The sequence below is a fragment of the Capra hircus genome (assembly GCF_001704415.2).
Source record: "Capra hircus breed San Clemente chromosome X unlocalized genomic scaffold, ASM170441v1, whole genome shotgun sequence".
Classification (NCBI taxonomy): Eukaryota; Metazoa; Chordata; class Mammalia; order Artiodactyla; family Bovidae; genus Capra; species Capra hircus.
In genome coordinates, this window is record NW_017189516.1 from 10,734,521 (window position 1) to 10,750,193 (window position 15,673).

Here is a 15,673-nt window from a genome sequence, read left to right on the forward strand (position 1 = left end):
TTATCTCTTCTTGCTATTCTTTGGAACTCTGCATTCAGATGCTTATATCTTTCCTTTTCTCCTTTGCTTTTCAACTCTCTTCTTTTCACAGCTATTTGTAAGGCCTCCCCAGACAGCCATGTTGCTTTTTTGCATTTCTTTTCCATGGGGATGGTCTTGATCCCTGTCTCCTGTACAATGTCATGAACCTCATTCCATAGTTCATCAGGCACTCTATCTATCAGATCTAGGCCCTTAAATCTATTTCTCACCAATCATAAGGGATTTGATTTAGGTCATACATGAATGGTCTAGCAGTTTTCCCTACTTTCTTCAATTTAAGTCTGAATTTGGTAATAAGGAGTTCATGATCTGAGCCACAGTCAGCTCCGGTCTTTGTTTTTGCTAACTGTATAGAGCCTCTCCATCTTATACATTACAAGCTTATCATATACTTGCTTATCATATACCTGCTATCGCCCTGGGACCAGCTATTTCTCCAAGGAGCTTTGGCTCTCTTAAATGAGGAATGATATTTAGAAACCAAGATCTTGTACTAGGTATATTTATTACTACTGGAGTATCATGGCTTTTGGCTTTTTTAGCAGAGAGACCTATGAATTATCCCAGGCTTTTGAATCTCTCTCTATATTCCCATAAAGTGATTGTCTAGGTCTGTGCTTGAATACTTCATTATTTGAGGATATGCTCCAGAGATAGTCTTTTCTATTGTTGTGCAGCTTTGGTACTTGATAACATTTACATTTGAAAACAGTGGTTATTGGTTTCCTCTACTAAGTCTTGTCTTTGTGCTGAACGTCTGCAATTCCTTTACTGCCACTATTCTCATGACAGTTTTAAGATCCACTCATCATTCTGGTTATTCTGTTCTGCTCTTACTTCAGTTCACTAATATCTCTCTTTAAAGATTGGCATCTAGAATGAAATGTACTATTTCAAGCAATGTTCTGTTCACTGCAGAGGGAGGAGTCAATGACTTTTTGTTTTAGATCCTATGCTACTACTCATGCAGACCAAGATTTATTTAGCTTTTGCCTTTTTTTTTCTTTTTCTTTTTGACAATCACGTCAATCACTCTGTTGACTTATGTTGTTCAGTTCAGTTCAGTTCAGTCACTCAGTCGTGTCCGACTCTTTGCGACCCCATGAATCACAGCACGCCAGGCCTCCCTGTAGTCAAAATTCCTAAGACTGACTCTGACTCTGCTGCTGTGTTCATCCATTTGGTACTTGCACAGTTGTGTTTTAGGACTCAGAATGCACTCTTTAAGTTGATCTCTTTCTCTTCACCTTGTTAAATTTAGGCCATTATTCCTGCTTGTCAAGCTTATTTTGAATCCTAAATGTCTGTCTGGTTGTACTAGCTTTCTTTCCATCTGTCATCTGCAGATTTGCTTAGTATGCTGTTGGTGTGTTCATACAACTAACTATTTAAAAATATCAAGAAGGGCAATTTGCAGCTCAACTCTTTTCAGCCTGACTGGAGACTTTTCTCCCATGTCAAATAAGGGTTAGTGGTGTTCATCTGTCTTCAGTTACTGTTGTATATAGGATCTGAGCTAACAGACCTGTCACAATACACAAAACAGGTCCAATTTCTAAGTGTTTTCATAGGGTCAGTGCTTCAAGGTCATAAGAAGGGTTATTTCTTATAAAATAGAGGCCTTTCACATAGTCCAAACATTTTTGCATGAAAACTGACCTGGTCTGGCTCGTTCTGTGTCATCCTTGGTGACAGAGTCAAGGGAAAATGTTTCAGGGAGCCAAGACTATTCTACTTTAATCATAGAATCTTTATTGAATCTAAGAACTTTAAGGATCATCTAGTTCAAGCTTCAAAAATCTGACTGTCAAAACCTCCTAATAATGTACCCTTCTATTTTAATCTGCTAAATTTGACAACAAGTATTTACACACCTTATTAAAAAGGAGGAAGTATGCCTTATTCTGTAAGGTGCTCTCAGAATTGCAAATAAGGATGGAGAAAGGTCATTGTCTTAAAATTAAATATAGTGGATAAAAGTAGCTATCTGAAAGCATGCTTCTAAGAGAATTAACCTACCTTAAGACAGAGCTTCTAAGTTTTCTTTTAATGAGACTAGGGTATCTTTCAAGTTTCCATCAAAGAAGAGAATGAAATGTAATAATGCAAAAACTCCTAATTTACTCAGCTGCCTTATAACTTGGCCCTCTGAGATAGAAAACTGTGCATAGAAGTGGAAGGGTGGTTTTGGCAAGGAGCCTAGAAAGGAGAAGAATGATATTTTGTTTCTTTAGCCTTTTCTGAGTTTTATTTGCTTTAAACTACATAGATAATAAGGTTAAAGATATGGGACTACAGGGAATGTGTTACGTTTTGCTGTTCTGTTTTGTTTTTTGGCCAGGCTGCATGGCTTTTGGTGTCTCAGTTCCCCAACTGAGTGAAAGCCCAGAATCCTAACCACTAGACCATCAGGGAACTTCTGCTGTTTTCTTTCTTTCTTTTTTTTTTTTTTTTAATTGGGGTTCTCTTATCTGTTCCCATGGCTTCAGTTGCTTACTATACATTCACTTTACATAAGTGTATGTTCAACTCAGACTTCTTTTCCAAGTTTTAGACCCAGTGTATCCATCTGCCTATGTGGATAGGCATCTCAAATTCACCATTTCCCATATTGAGCTTGTTCTTCCCTTTTCTGTCAAAACTTGTTCCTCCTCTTCTGTTCCTTATCTCAGAGAATGGCACCACAGTTAGTTCAGTGGCCCAAGCCTGAAACCTTCATACTGTCCTCCCTCTAGTTATTTTACCACCAAATCCTTTTAGGTCTACTTGCTAAATATCTGTTGAATCCATGTACTTCTATATTCCTGTTGCCTATTCCTATTCTGGTCCAGGCCACCATCACATTTCACCTCCACTATTGCAACTATCTCTTAATTCATCTACCTGCCCCCACTTTCCTACTCCCAAAGCATTCTCCACACTACAGCCAGAGAACACTTTCTAAAACATAACCCTTCAGTGGCTTCCTAGTCCCTGTAAGAGAAAGTCCACAATTCTTTGAGTAGCTTCCAAGATCCTACATCTTGCTCCTGTATCAGCTTCTTTTATCAAAACTTTCTATCTCAAACTCTTTATATCAGTCATTCTAAACCCCATTTTCCATTATTGAGAATTCCATGCCTCTTTCTCTTGAATTGAAACCTTCACACATGCTATTCTAGTATCTGGTTGCAAATTAGTGACCATTTGATCCCCCGACTGTAAAGTTCCCTATTTGTCTTCTATTAGTTTTAGCATCCAGTGATAATCATTATCTGGAGTAGCAAATGTCAACCCATTCCAGTATTCTTGCTTGGAAAATTCCATGGACAGAGGAGCCTGGTGGGCTACAGTCCATGGAATCACAAAGAATCGGACATGACTGAGCGACTAAGCATGAATGTATGCACAATGATCATTGTCTAAATCAGTTATTTTATAAGAGGCTTCAAACTGGTGATTTTTCTAGTTCTATCATTCTTTCTACATCTGGAAATCTTTTGTAAAGAATTTTCTCTGACTGGCTAGGTCTATTTGGTGTACTGAAACATAGTTTAAACATGATTGGCAGGATGAATATTTAATTCTTTAATGGTTATATTTTTAAACATTTTTAAAATTAGTGACTTGAAGTTTTGGACAGTTTTATCAGAGAAACTATTTAAGAGTGGTGGTTGTGTTTTCAGAGTAGCAGATAAAAAGCCTACAGGGTAAATTAAGCATTACACATAAGCAATGAAAAATAGAAAATATTTTTGTAATATTAGTTATTAAATGAAAATTAGATGAATTTTTTAAGTTTAACTTGAGTATTTGAGAGAAAGGCAGTGCTAGTAGTGAAGAACCCACCTGCCAATGCAGGAGACTTGAGAGTCATGGATTTGATCCCTGGGTGGGGAAGATTTCCTGGAGGAGGGCACAGCAACCCACTCCAGTATTCTTGTTTGGAGAATCCCATGGACAGAGGAGCCTGGTGGGCTACAGTCCATAGGGTCTCAAAGAGTCAGAAATGACTGATGTGACTTAGCATGCATACACTTAGAGGAAGAAGATGTAGGTAGATACTTACAGTGCTTTGAAGGGATCTGCAGAGTATTTTCAAGAGTTTTTAGAATTTGATGGCACTGGCTCTTATGTTTATTTATTTATTTTTTTTTTAATAAATAATATCTGGCAGTTTATTAAAAAATGGAGCATACTGAACAACAAAATATCTTTCATCTTTCAGGAAGAAAGAACACTAAATTTGAAAAGACATCACCTACTGAGTTTGGACACAACACCTCTCCTTAATTAAGAGAAACATTTGTACAGTCCAGGTCTTTATTTTTATACCCATCAGGCCATAAATTCCTAGGGAATGGGCTCTAACAGTTTGGGTTCCTTTCCATTGATCCTCCTGAAGTGTGCTTCCCCGGGTGGAGCAGGCTGGTGCTTCAGCTGAACCCAAGTCCCTTTCTCTTTGGCTTCCTTCTTTTTCTGATCATTTTCCTTCACACATTTCAGGAAGCTGTCTCGGCTCTTAGAGTGCTTAATATGCTGGATACGCACATTAGTTCTCTTGGCAAGAATCTTGCCCTTAACTTGTTTGTTTACAATGATGACAACAGCATGCTGGGTAACATTGTAGACTCTCCCAGTTTTGCCATGGCAACATTCGTGGGGCATTCCTTTTTGAACAGTACCCATTCCCTTGATATCTACAATATCACCCTTCTTGTAGATTCTCATGTATGTGGCCAAAGGAACAACTCCATGTTTTCTAAAAGGCCTAGAGAATATGTAGCGGGTGCCCCTCTTCTTTCCCTTTGTGTTGGTCATTTTGGCGAATTACTGGAAGATGGTGGTTCTGGCCGAAAAGCTGGTTCTTATGTTTAATTTCACTAAGGATTTAAGCTATTTCCATTTCTGTGACTGGTGTAACACCAACACTTCCCTTATACTCAGCAACCAGGGCCCACAGTCAGGGGAAATTTTCAACTTACAAATGGAGAGAGGCACATTTTCTCATATGTCAACTGTCAGAAGGGAATTAAAGAGGTATATGTGAGTGAACCTGAGACCAGAGTGATAAAAGATAGAAGAACTTTAATGTTTGGACTTAGGTGTGAGGAGGGACCAGATCTAAGGTGAAGCAACATGAGATGCCTGTAGTGCCGATGCTACACTTGCTTGACCCTGAGAGTGAGTGCCTCCTTAAATGTTGTGCTGTAGGATAGTGACTTTTGAGCTCTCTCAGTGGGAAACAGTCCAGTGAGATCCGTGGAAGGACTTGGTACAGCAGTTCCTAGGTACAGTTCGAACCTGAGCGAAGACTCTAAGGCTACAGATAAGAACACAGATATTATGTGATAGGAGAAAAAGGTTCAAACCAAAGTAGATTGAATATTGGAGGTCAAGAAAGGCTTCATGGAGACTTGTGCTGGCATCAGAAAGCTCTCCTCAAGCCAGAAAGTTTTAGGAGGAAGTGTGATAACAAAAAACAGAGGAAACAGGAGCAAAGGCATGGGGATGTGAAATAGGTTTAAGGATTGTAATTTAGGGAGTGGTAGGAGATGAGGCTGGGGACTGCATTATGGAGGGCTTTACAGACCATGCTATAGATTTGAGCTTTATCTCTGTGGACCTTGGAGAACTACTGAAGCTTTTTTATACTCGGAAGTTACATGGTCAGATTTGTGACTTTAAATAAATGTCTTCAAATGTACTCATAAATAAAGAGAATTATATAATGAACCTTCACGTACCCAGTAACTGCTGCTGCTAAGTCACTTCAGTTGTGTCCAACTCTGTGAGACCCCATAAACAGCGGCCCGCCAGGCTCCCCCATTCCTGAGATTCTCCAGGCAAGCACACTGGAGTGGGTTGCCATTTCCTTCTCCAGTGCATGAAAGTGAAACGTGAAAGTGAAGTTGCTCAGTCGTGTCTGACTCCTCGCGACCCCATGGACTGTAGCCTACCAGGCTCCTCTGTCCATGGGATTTCCCAGGCAAGAGTACTGGAGTGGGTTGCCATTGCCTTCTCCTTATGCTATCTTACAAAATTAATAATTCTTTAGTAGTATCTAGTACCCAGTTCATTATAAAATTTCTCAGATTATCTCAAAAGATTGTCCGACAGTTGGTTTGTTCATATAAAGATCCAAACAATGTTCTCATATTACATTTGGTTATCATCATTTTTACCTGCTTACTGACATTGCTATAGAATAAATGTTTGCGTTCCATCCCCTTCCCCAAGTTTGTATGTTGAAGCCTAACCCCCATCGTGATGGTGTTAGGAGGTAGGGCATTTAGAAGATGATTACGTCGTGAGGACAGAGCCCTCATGAATAGGATTAGTGCCTTTATAAGAAAGACTTCAGAGAAATCCCTTACTCATTCCACCATGTGAGGACACAGAGAAGAGTTGTCTGTAAAGAGGGGATCTTACCAGACACTTAATCTGCCAGCACTTTGATCTTGGACTTCCCTCCCTGTCTCTAGAACTATAAGAAATAAATTTATGTTACTTATAAGTTATGGTATTTTGTTATAGTAACCTGGACAAACAGACTAAGATGAGGTATAATTGGAGTAGGAAATGGCAACCCATTCCAGTATTCTTGCCTGGAGAATCCTATGGACAGAGGAGCCTGGCGGGTTGCAAAGAGTTGGACATGACTGACCAACTGAATACACACACACGCACAAGTATATGGTATTTTGTTATAGCAGCCTGAACGAACAGACCAAGACAAGGTGTAATTGACAAATAAAAGTAGTATATATTTAAGGAATTATCTGGCAGTCCAGTGGTTAGGACTCCATGCTTCTAATGCAGGAGATCAAGTTTGATCCCTGGTCAGGGAACTAAGAGCCTACAAAGCTCTACCAAAAAGAAAAAAAATCATATATTTATTTATTTTTATTTTTTTCAAATATAAATTTATTTATTTTTAAATTGGAGGTTAATTACTTTACAATATTGTATTGGTTTTGTCATACATCAACATGAATCTGCCACAGCTATACACGTGTTCCCCATCCTGAATCCCCTTCCCACCTCCCTCCCTGTACCATCCCTCTGGGTCTTCCCAGTGCACCAGCCCCAAGCATCCAGTATCATGCATCGAACCTGGACTGGCGATTCATTTCAAATATGATATTATACATGTTTTAATGACATTCTCCCAAATCATCCCACCCTCTCCCTCTCCCACAGAGTCCAAAAGACTTCTATATATTTAAGGTTTACAACTTTATGATTTGATACAGGTATACACTAGGGAATATTTACTATGACCAGGGAGGATAGGGGTTAAAGGGAAAAATGTTGGTCAAGGTATACAAAGTTTCAGTTACACAGATGGTTATTATTTCTTCAGTTCAGTTCAGTTCAGTCGCTCAGTCGTGTCCAACTCTTTGCGACCCCATGAATCACAGCACGCCAGGCCTCCCTGTCCATCACCAACTCCCGGAGTTCACTCAGACTCATGTCCATCGAATCAGTGATGCCATCCAGCCATCTCATCCACTGTTGTCCCCTTCTCCTCCTGCCCCCAATCCCTCCCAGCATCAGGGTCCTTTCCAATGAGTCAGCTTTTCTCATGATGTGGCCAAAGTATTGGAGTTTCATCTTCAGCATTATTGTTTTTGCTTTGGCTCCATCCCTTCATTCTTTCTGGAGTTATTTCTCCACTGATCTCCAGTAGCATATTGGGCACCTACCGACCCGGGGAATTCCCCTTTCAGTATCCTATCATTTTGCCTTTTCATACTGTTCATGGGGTTCTCAAGGCAAGAATACTGAAGTGGTTTGCCATTCCCTTCTCCAGTGGACCACATTCTGTCAGACCTCTCTACCATGACCCTCCCGTCTTGGGTGGCCCCACACGGCATGGCTTAGTTTCATTGAGTTAGACAAGGCTGTGGTCCATATTATTTCTTAAGGCTCTCTTAATCTAGAGCAGTCTGCACTTTACTTTTTCAAGCCATCGACTTGTTACAAAAAGTGGGTCAGTTGTCCTACAGAAAATCCCACATTTTAGATTTGTCTGTTACCTTTCTTATGCTATCATTTACTTTATTCCTCTATACACTCCATATTTTTCTATAATGGAAGTTAGCTTTAGAGGCTTGATTCAGGTTCAGCTAATTTTTTTTTTTTTTGTCAAGAATATTTCACAAGGGTTGGTGTTGCATCTGGAGCCTCATGTCTATTCTATTTTTAATGAGCAGGTGACAGTCTGATTCCTTCTTTATGATGTTTCCCATCAACCTTTCATCCATTGATTTAATTCATTGATGATCATTAGCAGAATTAATTATTTTACTAGGAATTTCAAGGTGGTGATTTTCCAATTTTATCTTCTACATTAATTAGTTGGAATTCTTCTGAAAATAAACTTTCTCTCATCAATTACAACTATTGAGTTACTTGTGCAGAGAGGACAGGAGAGATACTTAATTCTTTATCTTGGGCTTGATTGCCAGTTTTTAGAATAAACCCTTTGTGCCCTGTTTACTTACTTTCAATGATATCCAGTGAGTTGTATGTGTCTGTTCTCACTTTATCATTATGAACCCATGTTTTTAAAAATATATTCAGTGGGTTTCAATTGATTGCATTCATTATCCTTTTTAACACTCAAATTGTCCCATATCTTGCCAAAATGTTACCTCCTGTATCCCTTCAACACTAGTCATTAGGTTTTCATAGCTTGCTTGATTTTTGGTATAGAGATTACCTTGTATATTTCCTGCCTGAAACCTGCCATTTCTCTAAGGAGCCATAGTTTATTTATATTTTCTTTTTTAACAATATCTTTACTGAGGTACAACTTACATACCATAAAATTCACCTATTTGAAGTATACAATTCAACAATTTTTAGTAAATTATATAGTTGTGCAACTGTGACCACAATCTGACTTTAGAATATTTCCATCAGACCACAAGATCTTTTGTACCCTTTGTCTGTCAGTCTCCTTACTCGTCCCTATCCCTAGGCAACCACTAATCTACTTTCTGTCTCTATAGATATGCCTTTTTTAGAAATTTCATATGAATGGAATCACACACTATATAACCTTTGGCATCTGGCTGCTTTCAGTTAAACATTGCTTTTTTTAAAATGAGATGTAAGTCACATACCATAAAATACATCATTTTAAAGTATATAACTCAGTGGTTTTTAGTATATTCACAAGGTTATGCAATCATTACCACCATCTAATTCCAGAATATTTTCATCACACCAAAAAGAAACTGTACCGGTTAGCAGTCACTTCCTATTTTCACCATCCCTTAGTCCCTGGCAATCAACAATCTACTTTCTGTCTCTATGAATTTGTCCACTCTGAATATTTTATTGCAGTCGAAGATGGAGAAGCTCTATACGGTCAGCAAAAAACAAGACGGGGAGCTGACTGTGGCTTAGATCATGAACTCCTGATTGCAAAATTCAGACTTAAAATGAAGAAACTAGGGAAAACCACTAGACCATTCAGGTATGACCTAAATCAAATCCCTTATGATTATACAGTGGAAGTGACGAATAGATTCAAGGGATTATATCTGATAGACAGAGTGCCTGAAGAACTATGGACAGAGGTTCATGACATTGTACAGGAGGCAATGATCAAGACCATCCTCAAGAAAAAGAAATAGAAAAGACAAAATGGTTGCCTGAAGAGGCCTTACAAATAGCTGAGAAAAGAAAGCTAAAGGCAAAGGAGAAAAGGAAAGATATACCCATTTGAATGCAGTGTTCCAAAGAATAGCAAAGAGAGATAAGAAAGACTTCCTCAGTGATCAGTGCAAAGAAATAGAGGAAAACAATAGAATGGGAAAGACTAGAGATCTCTCTAAGAAAATCAGAGATACCAAGGGAACATTTCATGCAAAGATGGGCACAATAAAGGACAGAAATGGTACAGACCTAATAGAAGCAGAAGGTATTAAGAAAAGGTGGCAAGAATATACAGAAGAACTATACAAAAAAGATCTTAATGATCCAGATAATCACAGTGGTGTGATCACTCACCTAGAGCCAGACATCCTGGAGTGCAAGGTAAAGTGGGCCTTAGGAAGCATCACTATGAACTAAGCTAGTGGTGGTGATAGAATTCCAGTTGAGCTGTTTCAAATCCTAAAAGATGCTGCTGCTAAAGTGCTGCACTCAATATGCCAGCAAATTTAGAAAACTCAGCATTGGCCACAGAACTGGAAAAGGTCAGTTTTCATTCCAATCCCAAAGAAAGGCAATGCCAAAGAATGTTCAAACTATCACACAATTGCACTCATGTCACACGCTACCAAAGTAATGCTCAAAATTCTTCAAGCGAGGCTTCAACAGTAGGTGAACTGAGAGCTTCCAGATGTTCAAGCTGGATTTAGAAAAGGCAGAGGAACCAAAGATCAAACTGCCAACATCTGTTGGATCATCAAAAAAGCAAGAGAGTTCCAGAAAAACAACTACTTTTGCTTTATTGACTATGCCAAAGCCTTCAACTGTGTGGATCACAACAAACTGTGGGAAATTCTGAAAGAGATGGGAATACCAGACCACCTTACCTGCCTCCTGAGAAACCTGTATGTAGGTCAAGAAGCAACAGTTAGAACTGGACATGGAACAATGAACTGGTTTCAAATTGGTAAAGGAGTACGTCAAGGGTATATATTGTCACCTTGCTTATTTAACTTATATGCAGAGTACATCATGCGAAATGCCAGGCTGGATGAAGCACAAGCTGTAATCAAGATTGCTGGGAGAAACATCAATAACCTCAGATATGCAGATGACACAACCCTTATTGCAGAAAGCAAAGAGGAACTAAAGAGCCTCTTGATGAAGATGAAAGAAGAGAGTAAAAAAGCTGGCTTAAAACTCAACATTCAAAAAACTAAGATCATGGTATCCGGTCCCATCACTTCATGGCAAATAGATGGGGAAACAGTGGAAACAGTGGCAGACTTTATTTTCTTGGGCTCCAAAATCACTGCAGATGGTCACTGCATGAAATTTAAGCAAAATACAGCCAAAAAAAAAAAAAAAAGCAAAATCATGAAATTTAAAGATGCTTGCTCCAAGGAAGAAAAGCTATGACAAACCTAGACAGCATATTAAAAAGCAGACATTACTATGCCAACAAAGGTCCATCTAGTCTGAGCTATGTTTTTTCCAGTAGTCATGTATGGGTGTGAGAGATGGACTATAAAGAAAGCTGAGTGCCGAAGAATTGATGCTTTTGAACTATGGTGTTGGAGAAGACGCTTGAGAGTCCCTTGGACTGCCAGGAGATCAAACCAGTCAATCCTAAAGGAAATTAGTCCTGAATATTCATTGGAAAGACTGATGCTGAAGCTGAAACTCCAATACTTTGGCCACCTGATGTGAAGAACTGACTCACTGGAAAAGATCATGATGCTGGGAAAGACTGAAGGCAGGAGGAGAAGGGGATGACAGAGGATGAGATTGTTGGATGGCATCACTGAGTCAATGGACATGAGTTTGAGCAAGCTCCAGGAATTGGTGATGGACAGGGAAGACTGGCGTGCTGCGGTCCATGGGGTTGCAGAGTCAGACATGACTGAATAACTGAACTGAACTGAACTGAGCATTTTATATAAATGAAATCATATAATATATCTCCTTTTGGTCTGACTTTTTTACTTAGCATAGTGTTTTCAAGGTTCATCCATGTTTGTGACAGAACTTCCTTTATTCCTTTTTATGTCCAAATAGTATTCCATTGTATGAATATACCATATTGTTTATCCAGTCATCAATTGATGGATATTTTGGGTTGTTTGAGACATATGGTAGGTTACTCTAAGTTTAACCTTTTGAGAAACTGGCAGCACTTTTTTTTTTTTTTTTTTGCCACTTTGCTTTTTTTAATTGAAGGATAATTTCTTTACACAGTTTTGTGGGTTTTTTGTCAAACATCAACAAGAATCAGCCATAGATACACCCATGTCCCCTCCCTCCCTCCCATTTCCTTCCCCATCCCACTCATCTAGATTGTCACAGAGCCCCTATTTGAGTTCCCTGAGTCATACAGCAAATTCCTATTGGCTATCTATTTTACATATGGCATTGTAAGTTTCCATGTTACTCTCTCCATACATCTCACCTTCTTCCTCCTTCCTTCCTACCATGTCCATAAGTCTGTTCTTTAGGTCTGTTTCACCATTGCTGCCCTGAAAATAAGTTAATCAGTACCATCTTTCTAGATTCCATTTATATGCATCAGAATACAATATTTATATTTCTCTTTCTGACTTACTTCACTCTATATAATAGGCTCTAGGTTTGTTCATCTCATTAGAACTACTTAAATGTGTTCTTTTTTATGGCTTTTATTCCATTGTATATATGTACCACAGCTTCTTTATCCATTCATCTGTCAATGGACATCTAGGTTGCTTCCATGTTCTAGCTATTGTAAATAGCGGTACACTGTTTTCCAAAGCAGTTACACAGTTTTACATTCCCAGCAACAGTGTATGAGAGTTACAGTTTTTTCCACATCCTTGCCAAAGCTTGTTTATTGTCCATCTTTTTGACCATAGCCATCCTATTGATTTTCCACTATATTTATCCTGCCAATTCCTACTCACAAATCAACCCAATGATTTCTTTTTTCTATTCCTGTTTACAAATTACAAAGTACTATTAAGGAAAATCCTATACTCCTGACCACTAGTTTCTCCTCCACCCAATTGATCTTCTATTGCTATCAGAGTGATCTTTTACTTTTGGCTGGGGAGGGGGCTGCACTGAGTCTTCTTTGTACCACACAGACTCTCTGGTTGTGGTATGTAGCCACTTTGGAAAACAGTGGGTGTAGCCACTTTGGAAAACAGTTGGCAGTTCATCAAAAGGTTAATTTCAGGTTTTGATTCCTACCCGTTCTGTCTCTGAGGTTGCAGTGGTGGCTTGCCTGGATCGATTCTGTGAATTCTCTCTCTTCAGTGTGTAGCCTATTTATGTTTCTACTCTTTTATTTTTTTATTTTTTTTTTTTTAGTATATACATTATTTTAATAGTAATTCATTAATCTCAGTATAAATACCCAGACAACATATTTGGAATCCATGGTTCAAACTGAATTTATTGTGTTTCTACACAAACTAGCGGCTTCCTTGGTGTCATACAGGTCAGGACAGCTTAGTGTTCAGCAAATTGTTTTATTAGAGATTGTCTCTAAATACCTTGGGCCAGTATTGTCGTCTACTCTTTGTCGACGGAATTGTGTATAGGTTTGGAAGTATAGTCGAAGTTCAGGAGAGTTTAAAATTTTTCCTTGATTTTTACTTTCTGCTAGGCCTTCTTGTGTCTCCTCTGTACCTTTGTAAGGCTTCACATTCAAGCAGGGAAATGTAGTTAATAAGTAGGATCCTCTCTAGTACCTGGAGCTTGAGTGCAACCTTGTACATACGCATAGCATTGCAGACCCACGGGGGTATGAGTGAGCTTATTAAGCCCTACTAGGGTTGTCTTTCTCTCTGCATCTCTCTGCTAAACTCTCGGCAGGCCTGCTGTTCTGTTGCTTGCCCCAACCAATGCTGTAATCTCAGGTAACTGTGATGATCATTTTCTCTGATCTAAGGAGTTTGCTGTTATCAACACCCCTGGGCATAGAAATTCTTGTGTGTGTGCTCATTCCCATATAAGTAATTCCCCTCCAGCAGCCAAGTTGTTGGTTTTTATGGCTTGACTTGCCCTAACCTTATAATATCAGCTCCAGTAGAGCTAGGGAGGGAGGTAGGAATATGAACAAGCCTCAGGCTAAAACACCATAGATTCCCACTGTTCTTAGCCAACATTTAATAGATTTTCTTAAATACTTTTAAATTTATTTTTTAATTTTGGTCTGTTTCCAGAATCTTGAAACGGTTGTTTTTGACAAATCTGTACAGTTATATCATTGTTTTCATGGGGAGAAAATTAGCTGAGCCCCTCATTCTGCCATTCATGAAGTCTTGCTTAATCTATGTTTTAAAAGATCATTCTGGCACTTCCCTGGTGGTCCAGTGGTTAAGAATCTACCTTCCAATGTGGAGGACATGAGTTTGATCCCTGATCAGGGAACTAAGATCCCACATACTGAGGGCAACTAAGCCCGCGCACTGCAACTAGAGAGTCTGTGTGGTGCAAAGAAGACTCAGTGCAGCCCCCTCCCCTGCCAAAAATAAAAGATCACTCTGATAGCAATAGAAGATCAATTGGGTGGAGGAGACACTTGTGGTCAGGAGTATAGGATTTTCCTTAATAGTACTTTGTAATTTGTAAACAGGAATAGAAAAAAGAAATCGTTGGGTTGATTTGTGAGTAGGGATTGGCAGGATAAATATAGTGGGAAATCAAGGGGATAGGAGAATTGAGTGTGCTGGTTACTGTCACTGAAGTCCCACTGTCCAAGGAATCTTTCCTAGGTAGAGAAGGAAGTGAAGTCCAAAGGGACATTGAGGCCTTTGAGAAGAGTTAAGAGGGTTGATGAATCGAAGGCCTTTGAAAAGTTGAAGGGTAAATTCGAAGACTGTAAAGTGTAGGACAAGCAGACAAACAGGTAGTTCTGAGTGCAGACTCTGGTTTTGGAGGTAGAGCCATTCCAGGTGTCACTACAGAAATGGATGGCTGAGCTGAAGAAATTAAAATAGGATATGTCATGGAGCTGTGAAGTTTGGGTGTTAGATCATCAAGGGGAATAGTGAAGGCTTTCATAACGAAAAGGGGAAGGAAAACAGTTGGTACCAAAGTCCTCAGCGAATGTCAGGGGGAGATCTGAAAGTTGACATTTAACATTAACAGGATGATAAAATTAAGCAGTATAAACTCTGAAGAAAGAAGGGCTATTGAGTAAAATAATACTTTGGGGATCCAGTGAACAAGACATGAGACAATGCTAACTTGGTCTTGATTTATGGGAAGGGATGAATAAAGGAAAATGAATAGCTTCCAGTTAAGAACTTTGCAAGGGAAACAAAATTGGGACACCCAGAGTTAAGGAGAGGAGATAGAGACTCCTTGAATGGATGAGCAAGAGCAAGAAGGTTTTAGGAAATGGTGGATAGTTCTTTTTTTTTTTTTTTTTTTTGCTTAAGCATAGGTGTGATTCAGAGTATGTGTGTGTGCATGCTCAGTCGCTTCAGCTGTGTCCAACTCTTTGCAACCCTATGGACTGTAGCCTGTCAGCCTCCTCTGTCCGTGGGATTCTCCAGGCAAGAACACTGGAGTGGGTTGCCATGCCCTCCTCCAGGGGACCTTCCTGACCCAGGGATTGAACCATGTCTACTGTGTTTCCTGCATTGCAGGTGGATTCTTTACCACTGAGCCACCAGAGAAGCCCATAATTTGGAATATATTAGAAGATAATATTGTCTGAATTCAAACAATTCAAATTAGTTTGAATCTAGACTATAAATAGGAGAAGGCAATGGCACCCCACTCCAGTACTCTTGCCTGGAAAATCCCATGGATGGAGGAGCCTGGTAGGCTGCAGTCCATGGAGTCTCTAAGAGTTGGACACGACTGAGCGATTTCCCTTTCACGTTTCACTTTCATGCATTGGAGAAGGAAATGGCAACCCACTGCAGTATTCTTGCCTGGAGAATCCCAGGGACAGGGGAGCCTGGCAGGCTGCCGTCTATGGGGTCGCACAGAG

General features: G+C 39.4%; 1 pseudogene across 1 annotated transcript; it reads right to left on the reverse strand.

Moving 5' to 3' along the window:
- Positions 1-4,374: 4,374 nt before the first annotated feature.
- Positions 4,375-4,865, reverse strand: LOC102172046 (annotated as a pseudogene). Its single transcript, XR_311257.3, has one exon. The product of XR_311257.3 is annotated as a 60S ribosomal protein L21 pseudogene (transcript).
- Between the last annotated feature and the right edge of the window lie 10,808 nt (positions 4,866-15,673).